The sequence below is a fragment of the Vitis riparia genome, chromosome 14, assembly GCF_004353265.1.
Source record: "Vitis riparia cultivar Riparia Gloire de Montpellier isolate 1030 chromosome 14, EGFV_Vit.rip_1.0, whole genome shotgun sequence".
Taxonomy (NCBI): domain Eukaryota; kingdom Viridiplantae; phylum Streptophyta; class Magnoliopsida; order Vitales; family Vitaceae; genus Vitis; species Vitis riparia.
Genome location: NC_048444.1, coordinates 26,607,521 through 26,617,158, shown reverse-complemented (window position 1 = coordinate 26,617,158; position 9,638 = coordinate 26,607,521).

Sequence of the window (9,638 nt, the reverse complement as noted above, 5' to 3'; positions counted from 1 at the left end):
GCATTCATCTTACATTTGTTTTCTATGATTAAAAGTCTTCCAAACGTCTTGATCTTGTCTCCATTAGGTCCTTTGATGAATTTCCAAATTAATACCTGAGATTTTTTACAATTCAAACCAATTAATAACTTAACCATGGTTTGTTATCATCAAAACCTAATTAGGAGAACCCTTGGGCTAATAATCTCCCCATTTTTTATGATGACAAACCTTGGTTATATAAGAGAAGAAAAATATCCCCCTCAAACCAATCATGGATCAATCAATCAAAATTCATGAAGTTAAAACCAAAATAATCAAGACATGTGAATTTTCATTAAGAAACAATGTAAGTCATGAAACATATAACATATCATATATAAGTCAAATGTACACAAAACAAATAAGCCTATCATATATACAATCAAAACAAATGATATGACAATGATATGCATGTGAGTCTCCTAGATCCTAAATATCTTCCCCTTTTGGCAACATAAAAAAAAAAAAAAAAAAACAAATGGGGTCTCTATCAAATTAAGGCTGAGGAGGTGGAGGAGGAAACACGAAGAATAGATAAGCCATCATCTCCTCATGTTGACTCTCCAGGCAACGCTCAATGCACTCAATCCTTTATTGGAGATGCCCAAACAACGTCTGATGTTGATCCATGAGAGCCTCTAGACTCTCAAGCCATGAGGTGAAGCCAGTCTGCTGTTGATCCATGCGATTCTTCATACACTCAAATATTTGTTGCAAATACTCAAATTGAGAGGTGAAACCAGTTTGATACTGATCTATGCGATCCTCCATGGAGTAGAACTGAGTATCATTGACTACTACAAGATCATCCATGCGAGTGTCGAGAAAGCTAATATGAGCAGATAGATCCATCCAAGGCGCATGATTAGGAGAGTGAGGTGCCTGATGAGGTGGTGTCTCTGTGTAAGGAGGCTCAATAAATGATGGCTAAGAAGATGGTCCCGCTGTGTAAGTCGGCTCAGACATCATCAACTCAGAAAATGTGGCATCGAACTGAACACCTCTGACTGGAGTGGAGGAATGTCAAGCTCGGACTCTCTCTACTGAAAGCCTCTCTAAGAGTCTACTCCATTATCCATCTCTCGTATCTTAGCCTCTTCCTCTACTCCGGGATGTGCCTCTCCCTGTCCTCGGGCCTGTGCTGGTGGTCTCTCTGCTCGTTTAACCCAAGAACCATCGGGGGCCTTCTCAAATTTCATCTGCCCCATCGACTTATCATCATATGTGTCATAACTACTAGGGGCCTCAAAATCTGTCTCTCGACTCAAATCAACCTCGACATCATTAAACACTCTGGTAAGGAAACGACCATATGGGAATACTCAGGTCATGCTCTCGCAACATGAGATCATGTGCATTATCATCAGGTACCCCACGTGGATCCATCTCCCCGTCAGAATAGATTCCATGAGGAATGCCTCATAATAGGAGACCTCGTCTCGATGTCCACCCCGTGGTAGCATGATAGATCAAATTAGGTGGTGTAGTACTCTGCTAATCACAGTCAAGCTATGAGCCGATGGTTTGCTCATCCCTGGGTGTCTACAAGTCCGAAAATCCTCTGAACGACCTCTTTAGGCTCAAATCCCGGCATAGTGGGCCAAATCTTGGACTCGTACACCTTGAGTCCAACTTAAGCAATATAAAAAATGCGACAGATGCTCTTCGGGTCCAAACAGATCTCAACTCCTCTAATAATGGAAATAATCGGGCCACCAATGCAGTAAGTAGCCCTCGAATAAAAAGCTCGCACCGGAGTCGAGAAAATCAGCTCTGAAACCGTCGCCACGGGCAATCAACCCATCCTAGAGAAAAGTCTCTCAAATCCGAAATGCTAGAGTTGGGAGAAATTGATATTTTTCCTTGGAACTACCTTTCTCTGAGCAAACTTTTGCTTGTATCGCTGATTATCCTCCACGAAACTGAATAGGGCGGTGTCAAACCTCGCCTTTCGGCGAGCCTCCATCTGAGGAGGCTGAGACGACTCAGCTGGGCGCTTGCCCTATGCCTTAGAGGCACCCGACTCTCTCCTTGGAGCCATGAGAAGAAGCAAAACACTGAAGAAGGGGCTAGTAGAGAGAGAAATGAGCACAACCAAAACCTTAGGCGTGTAGAAATGAAGAAGAAGCCGACTGTGACGCGCGAAAGAAAGAGAATGCACTCTAAAGTCAAAACCCTAGCCTCCAATCGTCCCAAAAATCCAATCCAAACCCTTCAATTGGTCCAAACCTTGCTCAAAACCATCTCTAGAAACCGAAATGTGAAAAACCCTGAAGAAATGGAGGAGAACAGTGGAAAAAAGGAAGCATGAGAGTCTCTTTAAATCCCCAGTCTTGACGAATTGGTCGATCGGTCCTGGTTCGATAGATCGCCTGGTCAATGCGGTCAATGGGTTTGACTTTTCATCTTTTGTGCATTTTCTTGTTTTCTGATCCTTCTCTTGCCCTTTTTAGTTGAAATCCTCAATTTTTATGCCTAATGCGAAGGGAATTTTGACTTTTGGTCAAAATTTGACCATTTATCTAAGTATATGTCTATATGATGCATATGACATAAAATTCATGCAATTTGAAGGTATATTCATCAAGAATTCATTAAGCAATCATTAGATCATAAAAAAATCACATCTAGTTGTCTTCTAATATCAACAAATTGTTCTTCACTTAGAGGTTTTGTAAAGATATCCGCAAATTGATATTTTGTGCTTACAAATTCAAGTGTTATGTCACCCTTTTGTGCATGGTCTCTAAGAAAATGATGTCTAATCTCTATATGCTTAGTCCTAGAGTGTTTCACAAGATTTTTTTTATATATTTATGGTACTAGTATTATCATATTTAATAGGAATATGCTCAAAAGATAAATCAAAATCATTAAGTGTTTGTTTCATCGAAAGAATTTGTGCACAACATAAATCAGTTGCTATGTATTCGACTTTCCCCGTTGGCAAAGCTACCGAATTTTGTTTCTTACTATGCCATGAAACAAGTGAGTGTCCTATGAAATGACAAGTGTCACTAGTGTTTTTTCTTTCAACCCTACAATCGGAAAAATCGGCATCCAAAAATCCAATTAATTCAAAGTTATCACTCTTAGGATACCATAAGCCTATGTATATTATCCCTTTCAAATATCTAAGAATTCTTTTTACGACACTTAAGTGAGATTTTTTAGGACAAGATTGAAATCTAGCACACAAGCATACACTACACATAATATCGGGTCTATTAGTGGTCAAATATAACAAATAACCTATCATGCCTTTATACATAGTTGAGTTAATGGATTTACTTTTCTCATTCTTATCAAGCTTGATGGATGAACTCATTGGAGTCTTCATTGTTTTGGCTTATTCCATGTTGAACCTTTTGAGAAGATCTCTTATATACTTTGCTTGATTGATGAAGTTTCCTTCATTTAGTTGCTTGATTTGAAGTCTAAGGAAAAAGTTGAGTTCTTCCATCATGCTCATTTCAAACTCACTATGCATGCACTTAGAAAATTCTTCACAAAGAGAGACATTAGTATCACCAAAAATGATATCATCAGCATATATTTGAACTAAGAGCATATCATTTTCTTTAGTTTTTATGAAAAGAGTTGTGTCAATTTTTCCTATTTTAAAACCCTTTTTCAAAAGAAATTTACTCAATCTTTCATACCATGCTCTAGGTGCTTGTTTCAAACCATAAAGAGCCTTTTTAAGTTTAAAAACATGGTTAGAAAAGTTAAAACTTTGAAAACTGGGTGGTTGTTCAACATATACTTCTTCATTTATGAAACCATTTAAAAAGACATTTTTCACATCCATTTGATATAAAACAAAGTTTTTAAAACATGTAAAGGCAAGTAACATCCTAATGGCTTCTAACCTAGCTATGGAGGCAAAAGTTTCTTCATAATCTATCTCTTCTTCTTGATTAAAACATTGGGCTACCAATTTTGATTTATTTCTAACAATTATGTCATTTTCATCCATTTTATTTGTAAAGACCTATCTAGTTTCAATAACACTTTGATTTAAAGGTCTTGGTATTAATTCCCACACTTCACTTCTTTCAAATTGATTTAACTCTTCTTGCATAGCAATCATCTAATTTTCATCATTTAAAACATCATTTATATTTTTAGGCTCAATTTGAGAGATAAAAGCAAGATTATTGCAAATGTTTCTAAGAGATGATCTAGTTCTTACTCCACTAGATGGATTACCTATAATTTGATCTTGTATGTAATTGATGACAAACTTTCAATCTTTAGGAAGATCTTAGCTTGATTCACTTTGCACTTGTTAATGAGGGGGTAATGCCAATGGTGATTCTTCTTTCTTGGGATCTTCTCCAATTACTTCTTGTTGCCTTCTATCTTCAATTTGAAATCTTCCCATGGAGGTCTCCAAACCTAAATCATCATCAAAACTCTCTATTTCTTGGAGAGAATTGTTAGATTCATTAAAAATAACATGGATGAACTCCTCTACAACCATGGTTCTTTTGTTAAAAACTTTAAAAGCTTTACTTGAAGTTGAGTAACGAAGGAAAATTCCAACATCCAATTTTGCATCAAATTTTCCAAGATTGTCTTTGGTGTTTAATATAAAACATTTGCACCCAAAAACTTTGAAATAACTAATGTTGGGTTTCTTGTTTTTCCAAAGCTTATAGAGAGTTTTCTTAAGAATGAGTCAATAATATTATATTTAAAACACAAGAAGTGTTAATTTATTAGGCTCAAAAATATTTTGGTAAATTGTTTTCATTTAGCATGGTTCTAACCATTTATTGAAGAGTTCTATTTTTCCTTTCAACTACCCCATTTTGTTGAAGAGTTCTAGGATCCGAAAAATTGTTATTAATTCCATGCTCATTACAATATTTTTCAAAATCAATATTTTCAAATTCTCTCACATGATCACTTCTTATACAAGTAATTGTAAAACCTTTTTCATTTTGAACCTTATTGCAAAACTTTGAAAACTCATAAAAGACTTCATTCTTTTGACTTAAAAACAAGACTCATGTGTATCTAAAGAAGTCATCCACAATAACATATGTATAAGACTTTCCTCCAAGACTTGGTGTCCTAGAGGGACCAAATAAATCCTTATGCAACAACTCAAGTGGCCTAAATGTAGAAATGAAGTTTTTGTTTTTGAAAGAGTTTTTTATTTGCTTTCCCATTTGACAAACTTCACAAACTTTATCTTTTTGAAAATTTATTTTGGGAAGGCCTCTAACAAGTTCATCTTTGTTGAGTTGGGAAATGAAGTCCTTGTTAGCATGTCCCAACCTCCTATGCCACAACCAACTTTGATCATGCATGCTTGAAAATCATCTATCATGGCCATCATATTTTGAAATATTTATAGCATAAACATTATCACATCTATGACCCATAAGGATGGTTTTATCATTTTGAATATCCTTGATGATGCAATGAGATGCTTCAAAAATCACTTTAAAACCTTTGTCACAAAGTTGACTAATGCTTAAAAGGTTATGTTTTAAACCATTTACTAATAAAACACTTTCAATAAGAGATAATGTGTCATTACCAATGTTGTCTTGACCAATGATTCTTCTTTTTGCATTGTCTCCAAAGGTAACATATCTTCTATTTTTCTTTGTAAGGAAAGCAAACTTGGATTCATCTTCGATCATGTGTCTTGAGCATCCACTATCCAAGAACTACTTATCCTTCTTTGAACCATACAATATAAAACTCAAGTTAATTTAGGTACCCATATCTTTTTGGGTCCTTGAGGGTTAGTGACCTTGGATTTTTCAATCCAAACCTTTTTAGCTTTTGCATTTGAATTCTTTTGAGAACCATTTCTTAAAGGACATGTACTACTAATTTTCCCTCATCTTCCACAAAAATTGCAAGTAGTGGAAGGACTTGCACTTATGGATTCTTTTATAAAATAGTTTTTAAAATACTTTTGATTTTTTGAAGATTTGAATCTTAGCCTTTACTTGTCAAAAACACATTTTTGGCTAGCTAGAATCATTTCAAAAGATTTTTGTCCACAAGAAAATATTGAAAGAGAGGAGGTCAACCATTCATTTTTCTTTCTCAAAATCTCATTTTCTTTTTCAAGATGAGTTTTAGAAATTTCAACAATTGAAATTTTTTCTTTTACTTTTTTAAGTTCTTTTTCAAGTTATTGAATTTTCTTTTTAAGAGAAATATTTTTCAAACTAAGTTTTTCAAAATCCTCATACAATTCTTAAAAAACATCATGCATATCTTCATCACTAAAGTTATAGTTTACCTCGTCAAGTTCATCTATTGCCATGAAGTACATGTTTGCCACTTCTTTCTCAATTTCTTTTTCAGAGGATTCTTCACTTTCACTCCAAGTAGCCATCATTGTCTTTTTCATTCTCCTCTTGGCTTCACTTTTGTAGAGAGGATAATCATATTTAATGTGTCTCGGTTTCTTGCATTGGAAACACACCACGTCTCTTTTCTCTTCCCATTTCTCCTTGTCACCATGAGATGAAGATTCCTTTTTAGAAAGATCTCTTCTAGAGGTGAACCTTCTTTCTCTAAACCTTTCACCCCTCATGTATTTGTTGAGCTTTCTTGTGATGAGGGCTAGATCATCATCTTCTTCACTTTGTTTTTCTTCTTCAACTTCTTCTTCTTTCTTAGTTGTAGATTTGAGAGCTATACTTTTCTTCTTTTTGTCTTCACCTTTTTGTAGCTTCTTTGCCAAATTGATCTCATATGTCATTAATGACCCTACGAGCTCTTCCATAGGTAGCTTGGTCAAGTCTTTTGCTTCTTAAATTGTGGTGACCTTTGTATGTCACTTTGATGGAAGTGACCTCAAGATCTTCATCACATTTTCGGATTCCTTGTAGGTCTTTCCCAATGCTTCAAGACCATTGACAATGTTGGTGAACCTAGTGATCATCTTAACAATAGTCTCATTTTCTTTCATAAAAAACAATTCATAGCTATGAACAAGTAAATTGATTTTTGACTTTTTTTACTTAATTTGCTCTTTCATGAGTTATTTCAAGCAATCTCCAAATTTCTTTAGGTGATTTGCATTGACATATTCTATTATATTCATTTATATCCATAGCGTATTGCAAAGTGAAAATGACCTTAGCATTTAATTGAAAATTTCTTCTATCAAGTTCATTTCATTCTTGCTTGGGTTTTGGAACCATGACTCCATCAACTAGTTTTGTAAGAAAAGTTGGGTCATCTTCAATGACGTCCCATACGTCTAAATCGGTTGATTGTAAATACCAAGTCATTTTAGTTTTCCAATAGGGATAGTCGGTTCCCGTAAAAAATGGAGCTCTATTTTTTACAAAACTTTCAGTGTGAAATGAGCTTGATGGAATAACCATTTCCTCTTAGATGATTAAGTCTTAAACAAGAGGCCTAACTATGATACTAATTGAGAAAATAAAGGCTAATCTTAAATGAGAAAAACAACCAAGAGATGGGTGAATTGAGTTTTTCAATTTTTTTTCAACACAACAAATTCAAGCTTAATAGAAGCAAATATAAAGAGATAGAGTTAGAGAAATCAAACTCAAATTTTATAGTGGTTCGACGCTTCCTTGCCTACGTCCACTCTCCTCAAACTCATAACTGAGTGAGGGTTCCACTAACTTGAAGCTTCAACCAAGCTTCTAATCTCCTTTACATTTGGATTTCGACTTCAATGACCTCTTACACAATCTCTTCAAGATTCAACTCGCTTGAAGGCTTTAATACTCAATTTTACAAAAATGAATCCCTCAAACTAACTCAATGATAGCTCAAATGCAAATTAAAGATAGGATGAATCACAAAGGTGCATTAAAGAATATGCAAGTGAAGATTTAATACACCAAGAAAGAAATGAGAGCTTGTAAGACAAGAACAAGTGGGTAGACAAATAAATGCAAGTGTTCTCTATGTCATAAATGAAGTGGAACTCTTAATTTATAGGTTTCTAACCTCGGGAGCCAAGAAAAACAAAAAGCAGCCTCAACCGATCGAGTTGGGGGTCGATCGATTCACTAGCCATTGGAGCATTTAATGCTTTGGCAGATTACCATTGCTTCAACCGGACCTTGATTGGACCTTGACTGAAGGTTGACCGGGAAAGAGGATACCTAGACAAGGAAAAGAAGGCTACTGGAAGAGAGAGAGAGAGAGAGAGTGTGTGTGTGTGTTTTTTTTTTTTTTTCACTCCTCGATCGGACCTCGACCGGGCAAAGATAACTGTTCGACCGGTACCCTAGCCAGTTGAGTCGGTTGGTCTAGTGCCTCTACCGGTTCAACATTTTGGCTCCGAAAACCTATTTTTTTTATGTTCTTTTATCTTTTAACATTTAGGTAAAGTCTTTAGGTAAATTAATATGTCAAATCTGAAACGTTTTGCCTAAGGTACATTTGATAAAACTTGAGTTTTTAATGAAACTTTAACTTTAAGGAATAAACCGAGTTTTCCAAAAATGCATGAAATGATATGTAAAACCTAAGTGTACCCATACATTCATTTTACATTTGTTTCCTATAATTAAAAGTCTTCCAAATGTCTTGATCTTGTATTCATTAGGCCATTTAATGAATTTTCAAATTAATATATGAGATTCTTTACTATTCAAACCAATTAGTAATTTAACCATCATAGTTTATTATCATCAAAACCTGATTAGAAGAATCCTTGAGTTAACATTTACTAACTTATTTCCTGAAAATATTATTCAAGAATATCATTAACCTTCAAAAAAGTTAAATTTATAATGCATTGTTCTTTGACTCATGTTTTTAATGCCTTTCTAAATAATAATTTTTTTTTTAAAAGTGAGAAAGCATTGGAAAATAAATTAATTAGAGGAAAAATGGAATGAAAAAAATAAAATTGTTGTTTAATTATACTAGTCATATAAAAAAAAAAAAAAAAAAGGAAAAAAGAGGACAAAACCGGCCGGCATTTAATGACAAAGGAGCTGTGTGGGTCCATTCCAATTCTAAATGATTTTATACCAATTTATAATGGATAGTGTCGGTGCTCATATGATATTTTTATCTTATCTTATTTAATTAAAAAAAAGGAAATTTAAAATCGAATAAAGTATTTGAGACAGTCTCCAATATACCTTCTAATTCTTCTTCTAAAAACAGACACTTTTTAAGTAATTTAATGTCTGGAATTTTGAATCGAGAAGATTTCTTTAATAAATAATTTATCATAAACTTTTCAAATAAAAAATAAGAAATATTTGAATTTTTTCTTCTTCAATTATTATATTTATTTATTTTAATTAAATTTATATTTTTTAAAATTAATTTCATAAATCCCACACCAAAATATGAGATCGATTTTAATACCATTTAGAACAATTTACTCCCAATCATATAAATAATACATATTAGACCTAAAGGACATTCACGATTTTAAAACTTACACAGGAGTTCACGCTTGTATAACGTTAAAAATTATCATTTTAAAAATGTGGGAGTTGATTTACTTTGCTAACTATCTACCTGATAGAGGACGTAGTGATTGACAGTCAATAAAACAAGAACAAGAAGCCGTGAGATAAACGACGTCGTTTTGCGAAACGTTAATCAATGAAATAAGTCTTGGAAAACCAGCG